Raw genomic sequence first — 23,317 nt, 5'->3', positions numbered from 1 at the left:
GACGTGAATGACTCATTACCATGAACAAAAGACTGAAACTGCTTTGACCTGAGTACCCCATTGTAAACAGGGGATAAAGCGTGTCTCAGACCCCCTCCCCGGTTAAGGCTAGGTTTCAAACGTTTCACAAAGAATGCCTCCTTGACCCCTTCCTCAAACCATTTCTTCTCTCTGGCTAATATTTTAACTTCCTTGTCCTCAAACGTGTGGTTCGTGTCTTTAAGGTGGAGATGAACTGCAAACTGAGGTCCACTGGCGCCCTCTCTGCGGTGCTGGTATAGCCTTTTGTGTAAAGGTTGCTTAGTCTCACCTATGTAGTGTTCAGACCAAAGCATCCTTATCCCGCCAGCAGATAAAGGCAGATGCACAGTGGTCCTGAACACATCTGACTATGAGGCCAAGATCAACAACTTGCTCAGTGACTCCAATACATACGAATGTCTGAAGAGAGACCCCACGAGCGGCTATAAGAAGAAAATCATTAGCTACCTCCAAAACCTGGAGAAAGAGGGACTCATCGACAGGCAGACATACTACAGACTGTACCCTGGGGACGCCACTCCGTGCATCTATGGACTGCCCAAAATCCACAAACGGGACATGCCACTCAGGCCTATTGTATATAGCACAGATTCCATCACGTACAATGTGGCCAAGCACCTCAAGTGGATTTTGGCTCCTCTAGTGGGTAACTCAGAACACCATGTGGAGAACACACAAGATTTTGTGAACAAGATCAAGGACCTGCAGCTGGAGGCAGATGAAACAATTGTGTCTTTTGATGTGACTTCGTTGTTCACCTGCATCCCCACCGCTGAGGTTGTCTCAGCTGTGAGGCAGAGACTGCTGGAGGATGTGTCTCTACTTGAAAGGACCAAACTCACACCAGACCACATCTGCCAGCTCTTGGAGATCTGTCTTAACACCACGTATTTCCTGTTTAGGGGGAATTACTACAGGCAGATTCATGGCTGTGCAATTGGGGTCTCCGGTATCCCCTATTGTGGCCAATCTGTACATGGAGCGAGTGGAGAAGACAGCCTTGACATCTTTCACGGGCATCTCTCCCAGTCACTGGTTCAGATATGTTGATGACACATGGGTTAAAATCAAGCAACAGGAAGTTGAGAACTTTACAGAACACATCAACTCGGTGGACGCCAATATCAAGTTCACACGTGAGGATGCCAGAAACAACCATTTAGCCTTCGTGGACTGTGATGTTATGATTGGAGAGAACAGGCAGCTCCAGACAGGGATTTACAGAAAACTAACTCACACTGACCAATATCTGCTCTTTGGCTCAAACCAGCCGCTTGAAAACAAGCTCGGGGTGATCAGGACGCTTCAACACAGAGCCCTACAGGTGCCCACAACTGCAGAGGGAAGGGCTAAAGAACAACAACTTGTCCGGAAAGCCCTCACAGTATGTGGGTACCCACGATGGTCCCTGGACAAAGTGCAGAAGTCCCAGAGTGTTATGTGTCGGACGCAGCCCGGAGAACCGACCAGCGTTTGAAGGACCCAGTATAAAATAAGCAGAGCACGGTACAAAGGATAACTGAGTTTAATAAACATAACAGTGATGTGATAAATATACAAACAAATAAGTGCGCGGTCTGGCGAGGTGGTAAACGGTGCGCTCCCAGCAGCACTAACGGTCCTGAGCCAGAACCAGTTCGGACCCAAGGACCCCGCCGACACCCCCCAGGTGGCCGCGACAAACCGAGTCTGTGAATGAAGAAATCATCATGTGAGTCCACACTCTACACACAGAGGGACCACTCAAAGGTGTACAAACAGCAAACACTTCCTGGCTTAATTACTAATCAGCTTCCCACCCTGCAGGCATGGAACACCTTGTTCACAAACTCACTGCAGTGGAAGCTGATTAAAACGACTAACATAACAGCTCAATATAATAAGGTGTGAGGGACACCACATTTACTGACTGTACAAATGTTAGTCACAAAACCCAACGTACCTCAAGAAGTGTGCTGACGAGCGTGAGACCTCACCCTCTCCTCTTTCACAGACCATGCATCAAACCTGGATGTTCTCTGCATCCACTGATGATGAGATGGCTCTCAAGACAACGATCTCACCCGTCTGGTCACAAGGTCGAGTCTCTGGCAAATACACACTGTGCACTCCAGACTTAAATGCCACCATGTTCCAATCCATGTAGATGCACCACAGCTGTGAGTCCTGACGAGCCTCAGGTGATCAGGGTGAGGTCCTGATAACTCAGCCACACAGCCACTCAGTCCTAAACGCGCACCACCTGGAAGGAAAACCAAAAGACAGAAACAGAAGACAAACAAAAGCCAGCCAGGCACGCCAGCCACAACACCAGAGAACAAAGAGACCAGATAGACAGGAGACGGAGACAAGAAGAAGAGGAGTGTCTCTCTCTTATTTAGCAGGAGTAGGGGAAAAACTACAGAGGATCTTCAGACAGCACAAAATCCCAGTTTACTTTAAACTGGTTAACACCTTGAGACAGAAATTAGTTCACCCTAAGGACAGGATCCCTAGTTACAAACAGAGCAATGTAGTGTATTCTATCAGATGTCAGGAAAACTGTAACGAACACTACATAGGTGAAACTAAGCAACCTTTACACAAAAGGCTATACCAGCACCGCAGAGAGGGTGCCAGTGGACCTCAATCTGCAGTTCATCTCCACCTTAAAGACACGAACCACACGTTTGAGGACAAGGAAGTTAAAATATTAGCCAGAGAGAAGAAATGATTTGAGAGAGGGGTCAAGGAGGCATTCTCTGTGAAACATTTGAAACCTAGCCTTAACCGGGGAGGGGGTCTGAGACACGCTTTATCCCCTGTTTACAATGGGGTACTCAGGTCAAAGCAGTTTCAGTCTTTTGTTCATGGTAATGAGTCGTTCACGTCATCAGCAGAGTCATCAAGGGAGCCATCAGGAGAGGGACAGCTGCCCTGTCATTAGGAGGGTGTTAACTAGAGCACAATAGGTGCTAATTACAGCTAGTGTTTAGTCACCAGCCAATAGCAGTCTGCCTCTCGGTAGGAGGGGTCTGGTTAGGTTTAAAACTCCAGCTTTTGTGACTTCTTGATTATTCTTCTCTACAAGAGTCAAGACAGAAGTCAGACCACCAGAGCAAGAATTTTAGCTGAGGAAGCTTCTGCGATTTGAAGCGAAACGTCCTCGCATCAAGCAACCCAGTCCAGTCGAAGATTCAAGCTTCTCTACTATGGAAACCACCTGGACAACTGAGAGCCTACACAGAAACATTCCAGTCATTGTCAACTTTACCCCAAAAGCACATTCCTGAAACTAATTCACTCTCAAATTAAAGCACTCTTACCAAAAAATAAAACTATACTTCAATGTATTTTATTAAATAAACATGCTTATTTGGGGTCTGCTCCTCTGACCGGGGCAGCGTCTCCACATCTGGAGTTGGTCTCTGTGCCCCAGACTGTGGCTGCTCACTGCTCCTGGTGGTGACATTGTGTCTAACTGTAATTCGGATGGTTACATGCAGAGGACACATTCTGTTGTACGTATGTACACTGACAACAACGGCTCTTCTTCCAAACTTAAGTGAACCTCAGTTTTACTTCCGAAGTACACTTTATAATGTACTTGTAAGTGCAGTATTTCAGTATTTCTTGTTTCAGTTTTTAGTTTATAGAAGTACACTTGTAAGTACACTTTAAAATGATATTAGTAAAATTTGAATTCACATTTTATTTTACAGTGCAAGTGAACATACAGGCAGTAGTTATATACTTGTAGCCTAATTTTAGTTCATAAAAACACACCGAGCCAAGAGACTTCAGTGATTTTCTAGTCTGGGCAGGAGTTGAATCAAGGACCCTCTGGTCACAAGCCCTCCTCCATGAGCTGTGGACCATGAAGTCCCACATTACAGCCACTGATTTGTGTGTTACCTCACTTGCTTCTTTTCACTGCAAGTAGAAGCCACTAGTGTACTTAGTCTTTCCTCTATACTTGTCAGCAGTCTTATATAAAGTACCTCGAAGTGATACTTCAGACTTCCGATAACTTTATTGATCCCAAAAAGGGCTTGAGTGAAACCATAAAATTACTTTGGTAAAAATTAAAGCCTTCTTTAAAAATATTACTTGAGTAAAAGTCTTAAAGCATCTGACATTTACTGTGCATAACCCTCTGGAGTCCAAGGTATAATTGGCTGTTTTTGACTACTTTTGATTTTACTTTATAATTTACCTTTAAAAAGTGTTTACCTGGCCTTGTTTGGTATCATTTGTTTCAGCACAACCTCACTTGTGCAACTTTACAGGTTTTCATTCATTCTGACCTACTGTATTAACACAGTGAACCTAAAATCACACACAATAACATAAAATCCGAGTAGAAAAAAGTTTGTTTTTTTTACTGTGAAAACCACAAACCACAAATTTTCATAACTTCAAATGTAAATATAAATTGTAACTTTCAAAAACATATGTACAAATGTAGCAATAAAACAAAGTTAAATACAACTATTTACATAAATGCAGGAAATGCTTCAAGCATTTTTTTGTACAATTATTTACTCCAGGCAGCAGGATGTGTGGCCAAAACCTGACACCTTGCATTTCACTTCTCTGATTCAACCAAACTGTAGTAACGCGCCCCTTCACATTCCCAGTAACGGCAACGGCATTGCAGTAATGGGAAAAGTAATTAATTAGATTACTCGTTACCGCAAAAAATAACGCCGTTAGTAATGCCGTTATACTGTAACGCCATTATTACCAACACTGTTCATCGCCACCGTCCTTTCATCCACTGCCAGCTCCCTCCTTGGGTGGTAATAAGCCTGGCAGGCACTATGGATGTCATCATAAAGAGGCCTGACTCGAAACAGTTTGTCATGACCTGCTATTCCCTTTTTTTTTTCTATCATTTTCTACATCCTCACCTGGATCACTTAGCTGGATGTTCCAGAATATCGATCTAAATCTGTCTCTGGACATTACTTTCGCTGGAAAGGGCACAGACAAAATATGACTTTGTTTCCAGTAGTCCTGGAGACTTGGCAGTGACACCAACAACATGTTTATCAGAAGTCCAAAACATTTGTACAAATCTTCCATTTCAATGTCTGTCCAGTTGTATTTTTTTTCCCTAATACCTTGTTTTTTGCAGCAATTTTGTTGGTGTTGGTGAAAATTGCTCTAATAGTGTCAGTTGCAAAAAACAAAAAGAAAAAGGTCTTTTGGACTTTGGGTGGAAAGTGTACCAACTTGGACTCCTGGTATTCTCCTAGGCTGAAATCTGCTTACTGCTGGACCAGTGTCTGCATCCTCCTCAATGTTCCAGCAGTCAGAGCTGGGGTGTGTCTCTGCTGCGCGTTCGAGCAGAGATCTGGATCTGGAAACAGAAATGCAAGCTCCGACCCTCTCTTCAGAGCTTTGTGCGCACATTGGTGGATCCACCTGCTTTGGTTGCTCCTCCAGAACAAAAGAGGGATCATCTCTTTCAGCACCAGAATCCTCACTGTCTGTTTCAGACTCTGACGACACGCTGTGCACTCCGTCTTGCCCAGTTCAAAAAATAACTGAAAGCGCTTGCTCCACATTCATAAAAAGCCTCATTTTTACAAAAAAAACAAACAAACAAACAAACAACAACAAAACACTAACCACACATGCTTCCACCAGTAATAAAGAGAAAACACATACAATCAGACTCACGTGGCATGGGTGGGCTGTGATCAAACACACGTGGGGTTAGTGACTTCTGATTCACAGAAAATTCCATGAGCCAACCAATGAGGAAGAAGGAGTCATATTTCTTCCCACCGCTGTTGCTGCTGCAGTAGAGAAGGAAATGATCCTTTTAGCTGCATGTGTACATAAATGCGCAGAGAAAATGACAATAATATTCATGAAAACGCATGACGTAAAAATACTCATAAGTTAAGGCCTATTATACTCATACTAGGCCTATTAACAAAATTTAAGAAGTGCTATAAGGTTGAAGTCTCCACGTTCAACACGCATTTAAAGGGAGCCTCAGAGTGCAGCAGATTGAGTGTTATGTCCACTTAATTAGGTCATGTGACTTTTTACGTGAGGGTGTGCCATTCGACTCCAGAGGGATAAGCTCTTTGCGCTCTCAAATCCGAAACATGGCATCGCTTTTATGCAGCGCTTCTCCACAAAAATTTCAAATAAAATAAAACAAAACAGCCATGCCAGCCAGTTTTGTCAGTACTGTAGTTTTCCCCTTAAGTGTGTGTTAACTCTAATCATGTGCATGATTAGAGTTAACACACACATACACAGCTGAACCGTGTGTATGTGTGTGTACGACAGCGTGTGCGCATTTGAAGGCCAAAGCGCAGATGGTTTTCACCCTCCACATTCTCCTCCTCCTCAGTGGGGATGCAGATTCAACCTGTCATCTTTTTTTTTTTTGTCTTTTAAACTTGTTTTATGTCAAACACTGCACTTGATGCTGCAGGGGTGAATGTTGCTTTTCTGAGGTGTACCCCTGCGTACCGGCTGTAGAGGACTGTACATCTGTTCCTGGTACGGTGTGCTGCTGCTTTCACCTCTGCAAACAGGCTTTGCCCAATCAAATTTCTTCTACTTTTATATTGTAGTAACGAGTAACGAAGATGGTTAAGGGAAATGTATCGAAGTAAAAGTATACATCTTATTGAGGAAATGTAGAGTAAAAGTGAAAGTCGCCAGAAATGTAAATAATGATGTAAAGTACAGATACATCAAAATTCTACTTAAGTACAGTAACAAAGTATTTCTACTTTGTTACATTACAACACTGCTTGTCAGTATACATCAAATTTAGTTGGACAAGACGAGAGTGTGGAATAAATCATGAATATAAACAGCTGAAAGATGGCAGGTGTGCACTCACCTACAGAAAGAAAATCGTGAAAATAAAAGAAAAACTCTCCTCTTGCTGCATTTCAGCTTTGGAGGTAAGAAATGTGACAAATTATAGGATTATGTTGTTGGTGTCAGACGTTGCATCTGCCACAGTGTGACATGACACTGATCATGTTTCCAGACTGTCAGGTTCATTAATTGCTCTCGTCGGCTCAATAACGTGCTGGAATAAACTGGCGTGCACTCCGATGAGAACGACAGATCCAATTCTCAACACTAACCCAAACTCAATACAAAGTAGTATTTTACAATCGCAAATCAATAAGCAGTTTTTTGTCCTTTTTTACACAAACAGTTAATAACGACAGACGTCACATTTACGTGTGAGATCCTGAGAACAAAGCGTCTGCTCCATGAGTTATGGCAGCTTCCAGAAGGGATTGTCTTTTGGTTTAGTTGTCAGGATAATGTAAGTATCCTTTAACTATCATCTGTTTATGGATATATCTGATAAGTACGTAAGTAAACTGAAAGTATCTTTCTTATTTTGAGTTTAAAAGCAGCCTACTGCTAGTAAAACATGAATAAACTTCTTTTTGTCAGGGTCAGTCAGTTCTACAAGCTCACACTCATTATTTGTTTTCAACCGTCTGTGACAAAAACCAAAGCAACAAATATGTTGTCATTGTCCAAATACATTTGGACCTGAGTGCATATGTGACCTGTGATGGAAGCACACAGCTTCATCATAAGAAGTCAGAGGTTAAAAATGATGTATGCTAAGTTGTTTGTCTTGAGTTCACATCAGCTGTGTAAGTAAGAAAAGAAACATGGTTTGGTTTTGTCTGTCTGATGGAAACGTGACACGTCATCGAGTCATCAACCCGGCTGGGAGCACATCACTGTTTGCACACGTACCTTTGCCTTTTCCAGTTTGTGAGAGCGAAAGAGAGCAGAGGGGACGTGGAGGAGAAAAGGGGATGTTTTAATTGGCTTTTGGAGGCCAGAGAAGCGAGAGAGGAGGTTCTGGGTGAGGAGGGGTGAGGAAGGGTGAGGAGGGGTGAGGCGGCCTGCAGCGAGGAGGTGAAGCTCGTGCTGCAGGAGCTCCTCAGTCGGCGAGGATGAACACCAGCTCTTAGAAAACGACTCGGCATTGATTTAGCAAGAAAAAGAAGAGTGGGAGAAATCGAGAGGGATAGGAAGAGTGATTTTGCCCAGAGTGAAGAACATCAGCAGACTTCAGAAGTAGAGAAAAGGACTTTGTTGAAACTCACATAATGCAGTGTGGAGGTCAGAAATTCACCACTTCTATTCCGTGACATCATGTTGATGTGCACAGAATTCTGTTTTAAAGGGACATTATCATGGTGATGCAAACATTAAGCTGATAATCCCCCACATGATGTCCATGTGAACATACGGGAGTCACTCGAACAATCACCCTAAAAACCACACTGACTTCTCACTTCTTTCTTAAACAAGATTTATCAAAATATGACCCCACACCAGCTGTTGGCCTGCTTTCAGTTTGCCAAAATCCATGACTACCAAGTGTGCACAAATGGTGTATGTTGCCAGATTTGGTGTTTTTTTGTTGTTGTTGTTGTTGTTGGTGTTTTTTTTTTTTTTTTTTTGCTTTGGCCATACTGCTTTTTATGATATGCAAGTTAACATAACCGAGACAGTTAACCCTCTGGGGCCTACACTGACGTATACGACAGCTAAGACCAAGCGTTACTAAATTATAAATAACTTTTGAATGATATGAGATAGTGTAAATGATTGCTCCGGAGGCTATTTGTCTTTATGGCTTTTACTCCCCGTCACTCCACATCTCAACAGCACAACCACACGCTCTCCCCCGCGTGTCCTCCCATTACCGTATATCACACAGTATATGTGCAGGCACATCTGTTACCGTATATGACATCTCCCCCTTCAAAATGGATTATTCCCCTTAAAACAAACAACCCGTTGCTTACTTATATTTGGAACCAATCTCCTTACATTTACTGTGAACTATCTCAAATCAATATTAACCCATTTATGTAACTTCTATTACAGATTCAACTCCGCAAGAACTTGGATCAGCATTCACAACAATAATGCCATTTCAATACAAACGTTCTCTTTTCTGTTCACATTCCATCTCTACGTTTCCCCCTTTTTTTTTTTTTTTTTTTTTTACATAACCCCCCCCCAAAGGCCATAGGTACCATCTACAGGTCAAGCCTGTTGACTGGTTTGCACACCCGTCCAGATCTTGTCACAGTCTGACCGGGTATAAGGCTTACAGGTGGAGTCACACTCTGACTGGAGGGAACCGTTTCTGACACGGCAGAGTGAGTGTCTGTCTCAGTATTGTCGCTGATCGCTGGTAGGGAAGACTGGGAAACCGATTCAGGTCGAAGGTGGCGGCGAAGCTCAGCCCCCTGCTGTGTCTTTATGACGAGTGATCTCGGAGTGGTGCTTTCTCCTGAAACCACTGCTGACCGTGACCACGATTTCTCATGGTCTAACTTGGACCTTACCACATCGCCCGGCTGTAGGACAGGTAAAGATCGGGCTCCATGGCGGCGATTGTAGTAGTAGGCCTGCTTGGCCTTTTCTCGGTCGTCCTTTTCCTTCACCGCTGCTCTGCTCGGCCACCGTGATCGAAGATTCTTCTCCAGGGTAGGGAGCGTTGTCCTGATCTTTCTCCCCATTAACAGCTCTGCAGGGCTGAAGCCGGTCGAGGAGCACGGGGTGGACCTGTAGATCATCAAGGCCAGCACTGGATCCGCTTGTTTGAGGATCTTCTTAGCTGTTTGCACGGCCCTCTCTGCATGCCCATTGCCCTGTGGGTGGTGTGGGCTGGACGTGCAGTGTCTGAAGTCGAATTGCTTCGCGAACTCCTGAAACTCAGCACTAGAAAACTGCGACCCATTATCCGTCACTACTTCGTCTGGGATGCCAAACCTGGCAAAGACTGCCTTCAACTTACGTATTGCATGTGTACTGGTTGTGGATGGCATGTGCAGTATTTCTATGAATCTAGAGTAATAGTCTGAGACAACCAGGTAGTTCTGATGATTGTACTCACATAAATCCATTGTGATTCTCTTCCACTGACGATCTGGAAGTGGTGTAGAGATGAGTGGCTCCTTTTGTTGTGTTCTTTTCAGTTCAAAGCACACTTGGCAAGATGACACTAGGCCGCTTATCTCTGTAGCGAGACCGGGCCACCACACTGATGAGTAGGCTCTTTCCCTACATTTAGTCAGTCCTTGGTGTCCCTCGTGAATCTTCTGGAGAATCTCTTTTCTCATCAGCTGCGGGACCACGATCCTGCTTCCCCTGAGGACCAGGCCATCATGCTCTGACGGTTCTGCTTTGACCTGCATGAACTGTCTTATACCCACAGGCACCTTGCAGCTGTGTTCTGGCCATCCTGTCCGTATGAACTTTATGAGTGACTGCAGTTTAGCATCCTCTGCAGTTGCCATCTTTATCTCTTCCATCTTATTCTGGCTAGCAGGGATTACCCCCACTATGCTAGCAACATAACACGCCACATCACTCTGAGTGTCCGGCTCGGTACATGTGGACAGCGGGCTACGTGAGAGAGTGTCTGCGACTATCAGAGTTTTCCCAGGAGCATACTCTGCCACGGGACTGAATCTCATCAGTCTCATTAGGAGACGCTGACACCGCAAAGGTACGTTGTCCAAGTTGCAGCTGTTTATGAGCGGCACAAGTGGCTTGTGGTCAGTTACTAGTTTGAATGATTCAATGCCAGTGAGGTACCTGTCGAACTTCTCGCACGCCCACACGCCGGCCAGACATTCCTTTTTCAATCTGGGCGTAGCGTGTCTCTGCGTCGGTGAGTCGTCTGGAACAGTATGCGACAGGTTTCCATTGCTGCCCATGAAGCTGGAGGAGAACTCCTCCCAGTCCATAGCTGCTAGCGTCGGCTGACACGGCCGTAGGTTTGCTGACATCGTAGTAGGCAAGAACTGGTGCCGTTGTCAGTAGCTGTTTGGTGTGTTCAAAAGCTGTTTGTTGTACGAGACCCCATGTCCATGCGTTTTTGCCCTTCAGGAGCTCGTACAGTGGCTGTGCCACTGTGGACAGGTTGGGAATGTACCTTCCGAGGTAGTTTACCATGCCCAGGATCCTCTTCAGTTCTGGCACGTTCGTTGGTGGTGGCAGCTGTTGTATAGCCTCGACTTTGTCTGGGTCGGGCCGAATCCCATCCTTGTCAATGAGATGCCCGAGGAAGCGCAGCTGATGTTGTCTGATGGAACACTTGTCGCGGTTGAGCTTCAACCCAGCTATCTCGATGCGCTGCATGACCTTTTCCAGACGCTGGTCGTGTTCACTCACTGTGGCCCCATAGATGAGCACATCGTCCATGAAGATCTCCACTCCTTCCAGCCCCTCCATTGTCTCCATCATTTTCCTTTGGAAAATCTCGGGAGCGCTGGTTATTCCGAACGGCAGCCTCTTAAAGTGGAATCTGCCGAACGGGGTGATAAAGGTCGTGAGTTTGCAGCTGTCTGGGTGTAGTGGGATTTGGAAGAACCCACCGGCTGCATCGAGCGTCGTGAAGACCGTGGCACCACTCAACTTAGCTATAATTTCGTCTGTGGTAGGTAAGATGTACTGTTCTCTCTTAACTGCTTTGTTCAGTCTTTTTAGATCCACACAGATACGTGCTTTACCAGTGTTTTTCTTTAAGACTGGCACCATGGATGCACACCAGTCGGTAGGCTGCGTCACCCTTTCTATGATGCCGTTCCTCTCCATACGCTCAAGTTCCTCTTTGACTTTCTGGAGCATGGGAATTGGCACGCGCCTAGCTGCGTGGACAGCGTACGGTTGAGCATTGTCTTTCAGCTGTATTCTTACAGGTTCAGTCTTAAGAGTTCCATGCTCGCCAAATGCTTGCAGGTGTCCTGTGTTACACACCGCTTCCTCCACTCTCTTCACCAGGTTCAGCTTCACAGACAGTGATCTGCTGAGGAGGTTGCTGACTGTGCGGCCCCGGACGACGTATGCTGTGAGTGGGTGTCTCTTTCCTTTGTAAGCCACAGTGCTCTGGAACTGTCCAATGCACTGTAACTCCCCTCCTGGGCTATCCAGTTGGATGTCTGCAGGCTCGAGTGGTGTTTTGAGTCTGAGTGAGTGATAGGTTTCTTCACAGATGATGTTCACGTCGGCTCCCGTGTCGATCTTGAACTCAGCTGGAGTGGAGCCTATGCGCAATTTGACTGTCCATTGCTCTGATGCTTCCGCAACTGCTTTGCTCACTGCCCCAAGGAAATATGACAGTTGCTGCTGCTGCTGCTCCGTGACCTCGCATACAGCCCTCCTACTCTTGCACACCCTGCTCCAATGCCCCACTTTGTTGCACGAATTGCATGTGGATTCCCGCGCAGGGCAGTTCTCGTCTCTGCTATGACGCATTTTCCCGCACTTTCCGCATTTGCCATCTCCGTTATGTCCGCTATTCTCCTTTTTCTTTTGTCTTCGGAATTTTACGTTGTTGTTAGGTTTGTTATTCACTTCATGCACAAGCCCAGTTTCTGCTCCTTGCATGCTAACATGTGAGGCGATCTCCTCGGACTGCCTAACAGTTTCTATCGCCACCGCCAGGGTCAGTTGCTGCTTTAGCTGGAGCTGTTTTGAGACGTCCTTGTCCAGTATACCAACAACAATTCGGTCGCGAATGTTCTCTTCCCTGCTCGCGCCGAAATCACAGTGTTCTGCCAGTTCGTACAAAGCCCTTATAAAAGTCTCTGCTTTTTCCCCAGGTCTTTGAACGCGTTGGTGGAAACAGGCCCGCTCATGTATTACATTCCTGCGCGGCACAAAGTACTCGTCAAACTTGGCCAGCACGCAATTGAAGTCTTCGTCATCTTCATTTTCCCCAAACGTGAACGAACGAAACACATTCTCAGCCTGGCTTCCCATTGCGTATATCAGGCTGCTCACCTGCACGGCGCCATCTTCAGTGCTAAGTTTGGTAGCAGTTCTGAATCTCACAAAACGTTGCTTCCAGTCGGGCCACTCAGCAGGTTTGTCAAATGTGAAGTTTATCGGGGGGTTGAACTTCGCCATGTCTCACCAGTTTGCACTTCTGACACCATGTAAATGATTGCTCCGGAGGCTATTTGTCTTTATGGCTTTTACTCCCCGTCACTCCACATCTCAACAGCACAACCACACGCTCTCCCCCGCGTGTCCTCCCATTACCGTATATCACACAGTATATGTGCAGGCACATCTGTTACCGTATATGACAGATAGAAACTTACTTTTTTTTTTTGCTGAAAAGTTAACTCCGCAGACTTTCGAGTCAGCCATCGGCCATCTTTGTACTCCTCATAGAAGCTGTGTGATAAGGTGCGCAATGTGAGTGTCTAATCGGAATTGGTTCACCATCACATGGTTTTCCAAAATCCAGATTTACCTCACGTGAAAAGCCAAAGATCATTTTCAGGAGTGATATGTTACTAGTTGACCTGTTTGAATAGCCCCCTGGGTGCTCCAATGAGCACATACTATTAGTACATACTCAGTGCGCCCTGCGCCATTACGTACAGTGATCAGTGAAAGCAGGAGCACACGGCGAGCCTCTGATGACAATCTCACGTGCGCAAATAAAGAGTGTGTAACTATCAGGATTGCTCCACTAGTTTGCATGTGAATGTTACTGGATAACTCTGTTGCTTTCTCTACGTATTGGACTTGTTTACCATATCAAAATAACAAAACGCATAGACCATTTTGTATATATTGTTCAAAATGTGCATTTGTGTTTATTGTTTGAACCTTTTTGTTGTACAGTCTTTCACACAAGACCTCAAATTACCTTTATAAAGTATCAAAACAGTTGTTTATTAGTTTGCTGTGTGTTTTGAATAAATGTGTGTGGAAAATTGTTTTTCACTTTATTTTTTCCTTGTCTATTTTTGATTGTAAACCTTTATTACACTTATAAAACACAACAAAAACATATATATTCTGAAAGCACAGGTTGTCCTAAAAGAAGAGACATAAAACTTGACTGTGGGATGCAGGGAGAGCTGTTAACAGCAATAATAAAACATTTATGCCAGGCGAGTGAACTGTCCAAAAAATGCCCTTGGACCCCAGAGGGTTAAAATACTGAGGAAAAAAAATCAATCTAATATTTTGAGCCATTTTGCATTGTGGCTGTTTTTGAACAGTTTTTTGGCTGCAAACCAGCTGCATTTTGCAACACTGGGCACGTTCTGCAACACAGCCAAATGCGTACATTTAACACCATACCTGTAACATGAAATAATTAACACCTTTTACCTGATGCTGTTTCCACACTGTCATGTTCATTAATTGCTCTCATCGGCTCAATAACTCGCTGAAATCAACTGGCGTGCACTCCGGTGAGAATTTGTAACACTAACCCATTTTGCAATACAATGCAGCATTTTACAATCACAAATCAATAAGCAGGTTTTTGTCCTTTGCTACACAAACAATAAATAATGACAGTCGGTCAGGACTACATCACATTCACATGTGAGAGCCCGAGAATGAAGCGTCTGCAGCTTCCACAAGGGCGGAATTATTGCTTAATTTTCTGACACAAAGAGCACAAAAAATGTTTTTAAGGTATCAGGTTATCTGTTGGTCACAAATATGAGTCTTAAAGCACTTTGCTTGGAGATGATGACGTTGCTTTCATGAAACATCAACTAAAAACATACCAGAAGAAACAAGCTGAGACTCGTCCCACAAAACAATCAACGAACTAGAGCATGCGCTCGTAGAGCACCGCGCTCATACAGCACCGCGTTTGTAGAGCACCGCGCTCATACAGCACTGTGCTCGTAGAGCACCGCGCTCATAGAGCAACGCGCTCATACAGCACAGCACTCGTAGAGCACCGCGCTCATACAGCACAGCACTCGTAGAGCACCATGTTCGTAGAGCACCGCGCTCGTACAGCACAGCACTTGTAGAGCACCGCGCTCATACAGCACAGCATTCGTAGAGCACCGCGCTCATACAGCACCGCGTTCGTAGAGCACCGCGTTCATAGAGCACTGCGCTCATACAGCACAGCACTTGTAGAGCACCGCGTTCATAGAGCACCGCGTTCATACAGCACCGCGTTCGTACAGCACCGCGCTCATAGAGCACCGCGTTTGTAGAGCACTACGCTCATACAGCACCGCGCTCATAGAGCACTCACAACAGTTTGCAATTCTACAAAAAAGCGTCTGCAGCTTCCACAAGGGCAGAATTATTGCTTAATTTTCTGACACAAAGAGCACAAAAAATGTTTTTAAGGTATCAGGTTATCTGTTGGTCACAAATATGAGTCTTAAAGCACTTTGCTTGGAGATGATGACGTCGCTTTCATGAAACATCAACTAAAAACATACCAGAAGAAACAAGCTGAGACTCATCCCACAAAACAATCAACGAACTAGAGCATGCGCTCGTAGAGCACCGCGCTCATACAGCACCGCGTTTGTAGAGCACCGCGCTCATACAGCACTGTGCTCATAGAGCACCGCGCTCATAGAGCACCGCGTTCATAGAGCAACGCGCTCATACAGCACAGCACTCGTAGAGCACCGCGCTCATACAGCACAGCACTCATAGAGCACCGCGTTCATAGAGCACCGTGTTCGTAGAGCACCGCGCTCGTACAGCACTGCGCTCGTAGAGCAGCACGCTCATAGAGCACCGTGTTCGTAGAGCACCGTGCTCATACAGCACAGCACTTGTAGAGCACCGCGCTCATACAGCACAGCATTCGTAGAGCACCGCGCTCATACAGCACCGCGTTCGTAGAGCACCGCATTCATAGAGCACCGCGCTCATACAGCACAGCACTTGTAGAGCACCGCGTTCATAGAGCACCGCGTTCATAGAGCACTGCGTTCGTACAGCACCGCGCTCATAGAGCACCGCGTTTGTAGAGCACTGCGCTCATACAGCACCGTGCTCATAGAGCACTGCGCTCGTAGAGCTCCGCACTCGTAGAGCGCAAACCTCCGCTCACAACAGTTTGCAATTCTACAAAAAAGTTTTTACCTTGGAAAAAAATTCAGGGTCAAAGTCCTGTTAGAAGTGACTTTTCATAAGCTAAATTAGATGTGATCAAATGTCAGGAGGATGTATTTACTTTATGCACTTGAATCAAACTTTTTTTGTGGCATTGTCAGGTTTTTTTTCCAATTTTTTGGATTTCTAAAATATTTTCAGACAGTTTTCACAGAACATTGAATATCTCTGCTGTGCACAATTTGTCATTGCTTTTTGGCACTTGGTTTCCGACTGATAACTGGAAGACAAACAGGCATAAAATGGGAACATCCTTCCAATTTTGGTGGTGTAGGTAAATCCATAACAGAAAAATGAGAGTGAGGTATAATACAAAATGTTCACCAAATGGGCTTTTCAATATTAAATTCAAATGTCCACAAACTCCACAGTCTGGATCAGATGCGGATCAAACTTTGTCAGGTGATAGTGAGTGCCAGTCTGCACCTCACCTTCAAATATGAGCGTGATCGGGGCATGTTTGATTAAGATATAATGTGAAACATACATTAAAATCGGTTTTCAATGTTAAATTTAAATGGCCACAAAATCTGTAATCTGGATCAGATCTGGATCAAACTTTGTCAGTCGATAAAAGATACCATCCTGTAAACACTGTCAAATATGAAAGGATTTGATCCTTTTTGACAGTTATGAATATTTGAAAATTTGTTCAATGTTAAAGGAGAGGGATTTTTCCTATTTACCAAGATTTTTCCTGACTTTGACCTTTGACCTTGAAAATTGAATCAGTTCTTGCATGTCAGAATATGAATCTTAAGTAAAAATTTCATAATAACATATGAAAAATTGTGGGCTCCAGGCTGTTCACAAACAAAGGGAAGAGCCACGTTGGCCATACTCTGTTGCTAATGCAACCCCTGGCAAAAATTATGGAATCACCGGCCTCGGAGGATGTTCATTCAGTTGTTTAATTTTGTAGAAAAAAAGCAGATCACAGACATGACACAAAACTAAAGTCATTTCAAATGGCAACTTTCTGGCTTTAAGAAACACTATAAGAAATCAAGAAAAAAAGATTGTGGCAGTCAGTAACGGTTACTTTTTTAGACCAAGCAGAGGAAAAAAATATGGACTCACTCAATTCTGAGGAATAAATTATGGAATCACCCTGTAAATTTTCATCCCCAAAACTAACACCTGCATCAAATCACATCTGCTTGTTAGTCTGCATCTAAAAAGGAGTGATCACACCTTGGAGAGCTGTTGCACCAAGTGGACTGACATGAATCATGGCTCCAACATGAGAGATGTCAGTTGAAACAAAGGAGAGGATTATCAAACTCTTAAAAGAGGGTAAATCATCACACAATGTTGCAAAAGATGCTGGTTGTTCACAGTCAGCTGTGTCTAAACTCTGGACCAAATACAAACAACATGGGAAGGTTGTTAAAGGCAAACATACTGGTAGACCAAGGAAGACATCAAAGCGTCAAGACAGAAAACTTAACGCAATATGTCTCAAAAATTGAAAATGCACAACAAAACAAATGAGGAACGAATGGGAGGAAACTGGAGTCAACGTCTGTGACCGAACTGTAAGAAACCGCCTAAAGGAAATGGTATTTACATACAGAAAAGCTAAACGAAAGCCATCATTAACACCTAAACAGAAAAAAACAAGGTTACAACGGGCTAAAGAAAAGCAATCGTGGACTGTGGATGACTGGATGAAAGTCATATTCAGTGATGAATCTCGAATCTGCATTGGGCAAGGTGATGATGCTGGAACTTTTGTTTGGTGCCGTTCCAATGAGATTTATAAAGATGACTGCCTGAAGAGAACATGTAAATTTCCACAGTCACTGATGATATGGGGCTGCATGTCAGGTAAAGGCACTGGGGAGATGGCTGTCATTACATCATCAATAAATGCACACGTTTACGTTGATATTTTGGACACTTTTCTGATGTTTAAGGATGATGAAATCATTTTTCAAGAAGATAATGCATCTTGCCATAGAGCAAAAACTGTGAAAACATTCCTTGCAAAAAGACACATAGGGTCAATTTCATGACATAGGGTTAATGTCAACGAGCAGATGTGATTTGATGCAGGTGTTAGTTTTGGGGATGGAAATTTACAGGGTGATTCCATAATTTATTCCTCAGAATTGAGTGAGTCCATATTTTTTTCCTCTGCTTGGTCTAAAAAAGTAACTGTTACTGACTGCCACAATCTTTTTTTCTTGATTTCTTATAGTGTTTCTTAAAGCCAGAAAGTTGCCATTTGAAATGATTTTAGTTTTATGTCATGTCTGTGATCTGCTTTTTTCTACAAAATTAAACAACAGAATGAACATCCTCCGAGGCCGGTGATTCCATAATTTTTGCCAGGGGTTGTATATTGTTCTCTAATATTTCAACCCACCAATGCCGGTTGAGATTTGGTCCTATAAGTTGATATGTGCTTTTTGTAGGGAGGAGGGTGGAGAAACTAGCTGGTTGCTCTTCTGGATGGGGCCCACATTCTCTGATATTTAACAATGATAAATTGTTACTTGCCGGTCATCCTATCCGTCTTCCTGACTGGGAAAGAAAAAAAACATTTGTACACTTGGTGATATTTACGGGAGGGAGGGGTACTTACTTTTCAGAGCATATGTATTAAGTATGATGTCCCACATACCTCCTTTTTCTTTTATTTACAGCTGAGGGTGTCTTTAAAAGACAATGACGTTTCTTTACAGGGCCTGCAGGTGTTTTTTTTTTGTTTTTTTTGAGACCCTACCGGTTCATGTTGCAGTGTTATTACAGACCCTTGGCATTAGACGCGATGTGGAGGAGTGATGTTCCAGATCTGAAATCTTTTTCTGCCTTACAGAAACCTGGTTACAGCAGGCTGAATATGTTAGTTTAAATGAGTCAACACCCCCGAGTCACACTAACTGTCAGAATGCTCGTAGCACGGGCCGGGGCGGAGGATTAGCAGCAATCTTCCATTCCAGCTTATTAATTAATCAAAAACCCAGACAGAGCTTTAATTCATTTGAAAGCTTGACTCTTAGTCTTGTCCATCCAAATTGGAAGTCCCCAAAACCAGTTTTATTTGTTATTATCTATCATCCACCTGGTCGTTACTGTGAGTTTCTCTGTGAATTTTCAGACCTTTTGTCTGACTTAGTGCTTAGCTCAGATAAGATAATTATAGTGGGCGATTTTAACATCCACACAGATGCTGAGAATGACAGCCTCAACACTGCATTTAATCTATTATTAGACTCAATTGGCTTTGCTCAAAATGTAAATGGGTCCACCCACCACTTTAATCATATCTTAGATCTTGTTCTGACTTATGGTATGGAAATAGAAGACTTAACAGTATTTCCTGAAAACTCTCTTCTGTCTGATCATTTCTTAATAACATTTACATTTACTCTGATGGACTACCCAGCAGTGGGGAATAAGTTTCATTACACTAGAAGTCTTTCAGAAAGCGCTGTAACTAGGTTTAAGGATATGATTCCTTCTTTATGTTCTCTAATGCCATATACCAACACAGTGCAGAGTAGCTACCTAAACTCTGTAAGTGAGATAGAGTATCTCGTCAATAGTTTTACATCCTCATTGAAGACAACTTTGGATGCTGTAGCTCCTCTGAAAAAGAGAGCTTTAAATCAGAAGTGCCTGACTCCGTGGTATAACTCACAAACTCATAGCTTAAAGCAGATAACCCGTAAGTTGGAGAGGAAATGGCGTCTCACTAATTTAGAAGATCTTCACTTAGCCTGGAAAAAGAGTCTGTTGCTCTATAAAAAAGCCCTCCGTAAAGCTAGGACATCTTTCTACTCATCACTAATTGAAGAAAATAAGAACAACCCCAGGTTTCTTTTCAGCACTGTAGCCAGGCTGACAAAGAGTCAGAGCTCTATTGAGCTGAGTATTCCATTAACTTTAACTGGTAATGACTTCATGACTTTCTTTGCTAACAAAATTTTAACTATTAGAGAAAAAATTACTCATAACCATCCCAAAGATGTATCGTTATCTTTGGCTGCTTTCAGTGATGCCGGTATTTGGTTAGACTCTTTCTCTCCGATTGTTCTGTCTGAGTTATTTTCATTAGTTACTTCATCCAAACCATCAACATGTTTATTAGACCCCATTCCTACCAGGCTGCTCAAGGAAGCCCTACCATTATTTAATGCTTCGATCTTAAATATGATCAATCTATCTTTGTTAGTTGGCTATGTACCACAGGCTTTTAAGGTGGCAGTAATTAAACCATTACTTAAAAAGCCATCACTTGACCCAGCTATCTTAGCTAATTATAGGCCAATCTCCAACCTTCCTTTTCTCTCAAAAATTCTTGAGAGGGTAGTTGTAAAACAGCTAACTGATCATCTGCAGAGGAATGGTCTATTTGAAGAGTTTCAGTCAGGTTTTAGAATTAATCATAGTACAGAAACAGCATTAGTGAAGGTTACAAATGATCTTCTTATGGCCTCGGACAGTGGACTCATCTCTGTGCTTGTTCTGTTAGACCTCAGTGCTGCTTTTGATACTGTTGACCATAAAATTTTATTACAGAGATTAGAACATGCCATAGGTATTAAAGGCACTGCGCTGCGGTGGTTTGAATCATATTTGTCTAATAGATTACAATTTGTTCATGTAAATGGGGAATCCTCTTCACAGACTAAAGTTAATTATGGAGTTCCACAAGGTTCTGTGCTAGGACCAATTTTATTCACTTTATACATGCTTCCCTTAGGCAGTATTATTAGACAGTATTGTTTAAATTTTCATTGTTACGCAGATGATACCCAGCTTTATCTATCCATGAAGCCAGAGGACACACACCAATTAGCTAAACTGCAGGATTGTCTTACAGACATAAAGACATGGATGACCTCTAATTTCCTGCTTTTAAACTCAGATAAAACTGAAGTTATTGTACTTGGCCCCACAAATCTTAGAAACATGGTGTCTAATCAGATCCTTACTCTGGATGGCATTACCCTGACCTCTAGTAATACTGTGAGAAATCTTGGAGTCATTTTTGATCAGGATATGTCATTCAAAGCGCATATTAATCAAATATGTAGGACTGCTTTTTTGCATTTACGCAATATCTCTAAAATTAGAAAGGTCTTGTCTCAGAGTGATGCTGAAAAACTAATTCATGCATTTATTTCCTCTAGGCTGGACTATTGTAATTCATTATTATCAGGTTGTCCTAAAGGTTCCCTGAAAAGCCTTCAGTTAATTCAAATGCTGCAGCTAGAGTACTAACGGGGACTAGAAGGAGAGAGCATATCTCACCCATATTGGCCTCTCTTCATTGGCTTCCTGTTAACTCTAGAATAGAATTTAAAATTCTTCTTCTTACTTATAAGGTTTTGAATAATCAGGTCCCATCTTATCTTAGGGACCTCGTAGTACCATATCACCCCAATAGAGCGCTTCGCTCTCAGACTGCAGGCTTACTTGTAGTTCCTAGGGTTTGTAAGAGTAGAATGGGAGGCAGAGCCTTCAGCTTTCAGGCTCCTCTCCTGTGGAACCAGCTCCCAATTCAGATCAGGGAGACAGACACCCTCTCTACTTTTAAGATTAGGCTTAAAACTTTCCTTTTTGCTAAAGCTTATAGTTAGGGCTGGATCAGGTGACCCTGAACCATCCCTTAGTTATGCTGCTATAGACGTAGACTGCTGGGGGGTTCCCACGATGCACTGTTTCTTTCTCTTTTGCTCTGTATGCACCACTCTGCATTTAATCATTAGTGATTGATCTCTGCTCCCCTCCACAGCATGTCTTTTTCCTGGTTCTCTCCCTCAGCCCCAACCAGTCCCAGCAGAAGACTGCCCCTCCCTGAGCCTGGTTCTGCTGGAGGTTTCTTCCTGTTAAAAGGGAGTTTTTCCTTCCCACTGTAGCCAAGCGCTTGCTGACAGGGGGTCGTTTTGACCGTTGGGGTTTTACATAATTATTGTATGGCCTTGCCTTACAATATAAGGCGCCTTGGGGCAACTGTTTGTTGTGATTTGGCGCTATATAAAAAAAAATTGATTGATTGATATACACAGGGTATATTTAACTCCTAAGAAGCTTCACTTGATGAAGGTCATTAATGATCCAACATGTACTCTCTGTATTTCTAAAGTGACGGGCAGTTTTTTTTTTTCATATGTTCTGGGAGTGTATCCATGTGGCCGAATTGTGGAAGATGGTTGCCATTAACCTTTCTAAGGTGTTTAAGATCAGATTGAGCTGCTCGCTGGGTTGGACAAGAGAAGAGCACTGTTGGCTGGTCTTATGGCTGTGAAAAAAATGACTTGCCACACGTTAGAAACCTCCACACTCACTTTCTTTCTGAGCGTGGGTTTGGACATACTTGGACATTGCTTATTTGGAGTTGTTGATAGCAAGAGTTCACGGAGCCAAAGAGTCAGCAATACATGCTTGAAATTCACTTCTACTACCCTCTGTGAGCTTCAGGTGTAACATGTGACTGGGGTTTGGAGTTGTGGATCCGGGGAGTGGGTGGGTTATATTTGGGGTTATGATTTTTGTTTTCATTTTATAATACATATACATAAACACAGCCGGTCTGCTCTGTATCAGCCTGATCCCGTCAGATCTCAGAAGCTAAGCAGTGCAGGATCTATTTAGTATTTGGATGGGAGACCTCTTTGGAACACCAGCGGCTGTGTGTGTTTCTCCAGGTAAACCTGGAGTTGCGTCAGGAAGGACATCCGGCATAAAACCCGTGCCAAATACAGATGCGGATCTGGTTGTGTCTGCTGTGGCAACCCCGAACAATACGGGAGCAGCCAAATGGACAACAACAACAACAACAGGAGGTGATGGTCTAGTGGTTACGGTGTTGGGCTTGAGACCAGAAGATCCTCGGTTCAAATCCCCGGCTGACTGGAATAATTCACCAAGGGCCCTTGGCCAAGGTCTTTAATCCCCTATTGCTCCCGTTGTGTAGTGAGCGCCTTGTATTGCAGCACCCTGACATCGGGGTGAATGTGAGGCATTATTGTAAAGAGCTTGGAGCGTTTGATGCAGATGGAAAAGCGCTATATAAATGCAGTCCAATGACCATTTATCATTGTTTTCTTTCATTTACTCATCATATGTGTGTTTTTATCTTTTTTTTTCTATTATTGTTTTTATTTCCTTATGTAGATTTTTTTTATCTTATGATTTATTTTTATTTATCTATTTTGAAATTAGTTTTATTTAATTATCTTATTATTAAATTATTTATTGTAATTATTAATTATTACAATTATTTTGTTAGTAGTTTATTTCTGTATATCTGTGTATAAGCATATGAAAATTCAGTAAGGTATATCTTATATATTATATTCCAATTCTAAGGTGGAACTATGCCAGTATC

At 43.3% G+C, this 23,317-nt stretch overlaps 1 protein-coding gene across 1 annotated transcript in view; it reads left to right on the top strand.

The window, feature by feature from the left end:
* The window catches only part of LOC117515269 (BTB/POZ domain-containing protein kctd15-like), a 139,414-nt gene that overhangs the window by 13,267 nt on the left and 102,830 nt on the right, over positions 1-23,317 (top strand). The gene's annotated exons all lie outside the window — the stretch shown is intronic.

The sequence above is a fragment of the Thalassophryne amazonica genome, chromosome 8 (genome assembly GCF_902500255.1).
Source record: "Thalassophryne amazonica chromosome 8, fThaAma1.1, whole genome shotgun sequence".
Taxonomy (NCBI): Eukaryota; Metazoa; Chordata; class Actinopteri; order Batrachoidiformes; family Batrachoididae; genus Thalassophryne; species Thalassophryne amazonica.
Note: the sequence above shows the minus strand (reverse complement) of the source record. Positions and strands in the feature narration are given on the sequence as shown.